Genomic DNA, 6,721 nt, shown 5'->3' with positions numbered 1-6,721 from the left:
CCACTGCAAGAGCCATTTATGGTCTTCAGTGGAGAGCGAGAGCTTCTGGCCTACTAAAAAGTCTGCATTGGCTCCCTATGTCTAAAAGGATCACCTTTAAGGCATTAACCCTTGCCTTCAAAGCACTTCATCAGGTAGGGCCCAAATACATCAGGAAGCACTTGGCTTTCTATGTTCCTAGCAGAACTTTGAGATCTACATCTTTGTCCATGGCCTCTGTCCCTTCCATCAGACTGGCTAGAGTTGGAGGTCGCTCCTTCCGTCTTCTGGCGCCTCAACGCTGGAACTCTTTGCCTGTCTCCTTGAGGAAAGCCAATAATTTATTGACTTTCAGGAAGGAGCTGAAGTCATGGCTCTTTGCCCAGTAATCCTTCTGTCTGCTCTAATCTGCCCTGGCCTCACTTCTCGGGTTTTTGTCAAAGCGCCGGGACACTCTTCGGAGTAGCCGTGCGCTATAAAAGATTCAAATTAACATTAACATTACCATTAACTGTATCAAAGGCCGTGGATAGATCAAGGAGAATCAGAGCTCCCCTGATCCACAGCTAGCCTTATTGTGACCGACAATGTGATCTCCATACTGAAGCCCGGGCGGAAGACCGATTGCCTAGGATGAAGAGGAGCATTTTGTTCGAGGTGAGCAGAAAGTTGTTTGCTTATCAACTTCTCCAAAATATTAGTAAAGGATGGCAGCAAAGAGCTGGAACTAAAATTGGCCAGAATGGTCTTATCTGCCGAGTGTCTCTTTCACAAATGGGTCAGCTTTGCCTGCTTCCACCCACTGGGCACAGTGGGCAAACAAATTGACTGGTTTAAAAGCTGGCTTAGAACCAGGTTTCTGGCCGTACAGTTGCTGGCAAGAATATTTAGTCTAATTTAAGGTCCAGATCATGAAGCCTGAACTTAACCCCCAAGAAGGAGGCCCGCTGGTGCTGAACAGCTGAGGTAAAGTCAGAGAAAAGTAGGAGGTGAAGGTTGTCCCTCAGAAGCGTAGGAGAGGTCTCTTCCCTTGAAATGCAGCATTTTGGCAACTATGGGCCCTAAGGTGCCCCCTCAGAGGGGGCTAACGAGCTGGAACTCGTTGGGCTCTCTCGATGGCAAAGAAAGAGGTAAGTTCCTCTGTGGGGATCAGTGCCTTAAACCACCCCTCCAGGTAGGGGACCATGTTCAGGCCCTCACTGTCCTCAGGGAGATGAATAAATGCGGACATTGCTACTTTGCGCTCGACCCTCCGCATCCTCTCCCTGCATTTCCGAGATCTGTACTCCATCCTTGAGATCCCACATCTGCTTTGGAGGTCTGGCAAGGAGCGCTCAGTAAGGGTAACTCACTCGACCAATTTTCTGTGGTCCTGACAAGGAAGGTTGGCATCTATGTCGATCGCGTATACCTTCGTCTCCAGGCTGAGGCATGAAGTCTCGATGACAGCCAGGATTACATCAAGCTCATCTAGGGTAGAAGAGGCCTCAGCTGGATTTTGTTCCGGCTGGGGGATCTGTTCGAGGTTGTCGTTGAGGGCAGTGGTGTCTTTGCTGGTTTAGTGCGCCCCCTGGTGCTGGTTCCAAACTCCTAGAGGCTGCTCTAGCCCGCATTCCAGTCCGCCTACCACTCCAAGGGGGAACAGAAGGGCACAGAGCAGAACCCATGGTTAATCCGCAAATGTCCAGTAGGGGCCCACTTACCCTGCCAAACAATCCCTTCAAGAAGGGTAGGGCAGCACAAGCAGCCCACTCAAAAGCAGTGAGGCCAATGGCAAACCGGCAGGGGTCAGCCCCCAAATAGTGCACAAAGCTGGCCCCCAATAAAGGCAGAGGGGTAAGAGAGGTAGGGATCTGGGTTGATAGAGGATAAACCAGCGGGTCAAGTGTTCTACAGTAAGGACCAGTCATCAGAGGGGCTCAGAGATACAGAACTTCAATCCTGTTAATGCAGGGGCCCTCTACAGGCACTGATGAGCCCGGCACTGCCCCTGCCTCCACCAAGTTGGCAGGAAAAAGGCTAGAAGTCAGGGGCCATGGTCCAGGCACTCCCTTCATCACCAGGGTGCGGCAGGCCAACTCAGGCAATGCATCCCTCCCGGTACCAGGCCCAGGGCCAGTGGACTGGCAGTGCCATGATGAGGGTCCTGCTGTGCCATGGGCCCCCCCTCTCTCTGCCCACTTACGATGGTCTCCAGGGGTCCTGGGTGACCAGTCGATGCAGGGTCAGGCGGCACAGGGCCTGTTACCAGTGAACTAGCCGCGCTCCCCGAGGCCTTGAAGGATCTTGATCAAATTTCGAGGGGCAGCCACTCAAGATTCAAGCTCATCCTACTGGATGACCCCTATCACCTCTGTAGTCCTCTTTTGTGGGTGGCAAGAGGTCCAGGCCACTGAGGTGTCGAGGATTATCGGCATATGTCAGCTGGGGCTCCCGATTCAAGAAGCTGCCATGCTACAAGGGTAGACCCTGCCCCTTGGTACTTACTTACTGATTTCACTCAGCAGAGGTATTGCCACATGAACAAATGTAAGATTGAGTGTTTTTGCTCGGTTTCAGGGAAAACCTGTAGTATTAAACCATTAGCCCTCAATCAATATAGTACTGATATATTCCTTGGCAGTCTAACAGTCCAGTAGGTTACTTTGCATCTTGAAATGAGGCCATAAATATATGAATACCTCAATACAACAATTGTATTTGACCTAAATATAGAACTTAATGAGGAATCACTTGTAAAAATGTGCAAGATATTCACATCTCAAGTTAGTAAAATGCATTGACATAGAAGAAAAATAAACACTGTAAAAGATAAAAGTCACAAATGCTATTGTCTTAAAAAGTTGCTGCAAATTAATATATTGTCCAATGTACCCACAGGAAAACATGGAATAATATTATAACAAAGTTCTTGATGGATGGCCTTGATACTTCACAAAAGATTTGAAATCCAGGGCTGAGCTGCAGCTTCTGTCTCTGCAACTGAATATCACTGACAACATTTTATATGATTAAAAATTAATATTATACAGTATCAAGATTGCATTGATATAGCCAAGCAAGAAGGCCTTAGCCTTGTTAGTGTTGCAGAAAAATACACTTATTCAATTACCAAGTATAAACTGCATTTTGGCAGACATTACTATTGAATCTGATTTACATGAAAATGTGGCAACAGAAGAGATGCTGATCAAAGGTGGTTGTAATAACTAAACAATGCAAATATCCAAGCAGGAAAACCTTTTAATGTTTAAAGTTTAGCAGATTTGGGTTTAGGATAGTTAACCTCATAAAGCCATATTATATTTTAAAAATCTGAACAAAATTGCATGAGAAAAAGGTCTACATGTGCTAGAAGCACTGTTAAATGTTTGGTGGAACTCATGAGAACAAACAGGAGATTGCAGAGAATGGCTTTCAGTGCTGACATGAGCAAATACACATTTTGCATTGTATATTTCAAAGGGCAGGGCACTAAAAAGTAGCTCTTCTCAGTAATTAAACTACAGTGCTTCAATGACAAAATAGCTTCCCATTATCCACATCCACCTTAGGGACTAAAGAAGCATCCACCTTTACCACAACAGCAGGGACCACAGGCACAACATCTGTTGGTACAAAGGCAATCCCAGCTGCTGCAACAGCAGTGACCACATTTGCCACCATATCAGGAGCAACAACAGCTGTCATCACCGGAGGAACACAGCAACAAACATTGCAGTAATCAGTGCAGGGGCAACAGTAGTGATCACAGCTGTCACCATGACAGGAACAAAAGCATGAACAACAGCTACCAGCTAGGCATGAACAAGAGGAGTTGCAATAATTGTAACTACTGCAGAGAAACAGAAACTACAACTGTCACCACAACAAGAACCACAGCAGTGACAACAGCTGCACAACAGCATTGATCACTCTAGCAACAACATCTGCCACCAGAGCAGTTACTTTGTCACTGAGCAAGCCTCAGCATCTGCCAAATAATACACCACCACAGCAGCAACAGCTTCCACAAAAGCAACAGCTACAAACACAGCAGGGACCTCGTCGGTTATGACATTAGGTATCACCAAAGTGACCAAAGCTGCCAACAAAGGAGCCAAATCACCACTGTAATCTGGTCCCATGGGCACAGAGGCTTGTCCTTGTTACGTATACACCACAGTAACCAGTGACAGCTCCTCCATTAATGCGGAGAAGCATCACCCTACTGCTTTTAAGCAGTGTAACTAAAGGAAAAATAAAATTATAATAACTGAATGTTATTATAATTTTATTTGCACTTGCTGCTTTGCGGCTGGAGCTGGTGGGGCTGCTCTGCTCTCAGAGCAGGACAGGGGAGGAGTGGTTTGCCCACTCCAAGTGCACATGAATGCTTAGCCGGCCCTCTCGGACTGACCAAACATTCATGCGCACTATGCGTATTCTGCACACAGGCTGCATTCCAGCCTGCGTGAAGAACATGCCCAGGCCCCCAGTCTCTGGTTGAGCGCCAGACCACTGTTCTCAGACAAATCCCAATGCTCCATTGCAGCGTTGTGATTGGTCTGGGAAACGTGGGTGCTTCCTGGTTCCTGTTTTGGCCAAGTCCTGACATGGAAGAGAGAGTGGAGAGACGAGGAGGCGATAAGGTAAGTTTTATTCATTTATTTATTTATTTTTACATTTCCCCCTTCCCCCTCCCTGCCATCCACGATCTGTGCCAGCCACTGCTACTGCAGGACTAAAGCAGCAACTAGAGCTGTAACCATTGCTGCATCAATAGCAGATACTTTGGCTTCTGCAGAGATCACAGCAGCAACATTAGGTGTCACAATAGGTACCACTACAGCCTGAACAACAATGGAGGAAACAATAGAACAGAAGGTGCCACATCAGTAATGATAGACTCCACTACTGCTGTACCCACAGCAGGAACCATAATAATGATCATTGCTGCTGTCACAACAGGGACAAGAGCAAAAGCAGAACAACCACACCTGTAACCAAAGCAAAAACAACAGCTGCAACCACGGCCGGGACAACAGCAGTGCCAATGGCTTATACCACAGTAGGGAATCTAGCAGCAATAACAGATGCCAGCACATTAGGGACAACAGAAGTAAAAACAGCTGCAACAGCAGCATGACCACAGTAGAAACAATAGATGTGGGCTCAACACAGACCACAGCAGCATCTGAAACTACACCAGGGACATCAACAGAAATCACAACTTTTAAAACAGCATTGACTATGGTTGCTGCAAGAGCAGTCACCAATCCAAAAATCGAGAAGGGATCATTGCTGCCATCATGGCAGGAACCACAACTGCAACATCTGCCATTAAGCATGGGGCCCAAGGATAACTCACAAGAATAATCACAGCAGCACCAAATCCAACAACAGCAGAGACAGCAGTCAAAACAACACCTACAAGAAGGTGGGGAAACTGCAGCAACCGCAGTTGTAATCATTGAAAAAACTCAAATAATGGTAAATGGAATGCTTGAAGTAATCTCAGCCATGGGCTATTACTCCAGCCACATTTACATCCATGCCTTGTTTTTGCTTCCGCTAAGAAAACAGACCAGCGGTAGGCAGATCAGTCTTAAATCAGCTCTAATAGGAAATGTTCTGCTTGAAATAATAAGCTATGTCCTTTCTACATAGGAATGCAAACAACCCCGAAGTGGTTTTAGCCTTTTGAGCCAAATCAACGAGGTACTCTTGATTCATACCATGGGGAACATTGAACTGAAGTCTTGATATACCATTTGCACTTAGTGCATCTCATTGAGACATGGAGAGAAACACAATGCAAAACAAATTTGGAGATGCACCACTCCAAATTTTCTGTACATATCTCTACATTTGCCCTGAAGAAGTCCTGTTTTGTTAGGACGAAACACGTTGGCTGTCTGTCTTTTAAAGCAAGAACTAATAAAGGAAAAGAAAAAACTTGACCAGTGTCCAACAAATTGGTGGATTGTTAGAGAATTATTGTTCAAAGGACTATTTTTTATATTGCTGTAAAGTGGTGCATCTCCAAATTTGTTTCACATTTTGTTGCCCCTAGTATTAGGGGAGGGCTCTTGGACAGGGGGCTCTGTTGGAGTTTTTGCACACAAGAATTGATATCATTTGTGGAATAATTTCAATTGGTGATTGTATTGGATTGGTGCCGGATTGGTTGCTTCTTGGTCCACTGTCTGCCCCCTTTTAGCATGTTTTTATGGAGAGAAACACAGCAACATTGTCAACCCCAATAGGTCTGGCTTTAGTGTTTTGAAATATGTCAATGCAAACAAACACGCTACTTGTGCTTTGTCTCTGTATAATTTGCCTCATTCTGTACTTCTCATGCATTTGCCTTATGTTTTATTCCTCAAGCCTGCAGTGCCTTGCAGCAGGTTACACCGTAACACACCAGAAGTAGTTTTTATGCCTCCTTGTATTTGCATGCAATTAAGTGCACATTAAATTCGGAACTAGTGGTTTTGCTAATGCTTGTAGACGAATAGGAACATTAAACAAGGCTTTTTCCAATATTAGATGGAATAATTTGGTGGCAGCATTTTCTTTACTGAAACAAGGTATTGTGCAGCGTGATTCTAAGACAATTCGGTCCTAACTGATTGAAAACTTGGGACTATCAAAGCCAGTGCATGTTGGAAGTAGCAACATTGTGGTGTTATTGCTCAAATCAGAGTCCACATGGGTCGTTAAGGCACCTGTGGCCATAGTGCAGAAACGTTGCACTGGT

Source organism: Triturus cristatus, chromosome 9 (genome assembly GCF_964204655.1).
Source record: "Triturus cristatus chromosome 9, aTriCri1.1, whole genome shotgun sequence".
In the NCBI taxonomy this organism is placed as follows: Eukaryota; Metazoa; Chordata; class Amphibia; order Caudata; family Salamandridae; genus Triturus; species Triturus cristatus.
This window is presented reverse-complemented; position numbering follows the sequence as displayed.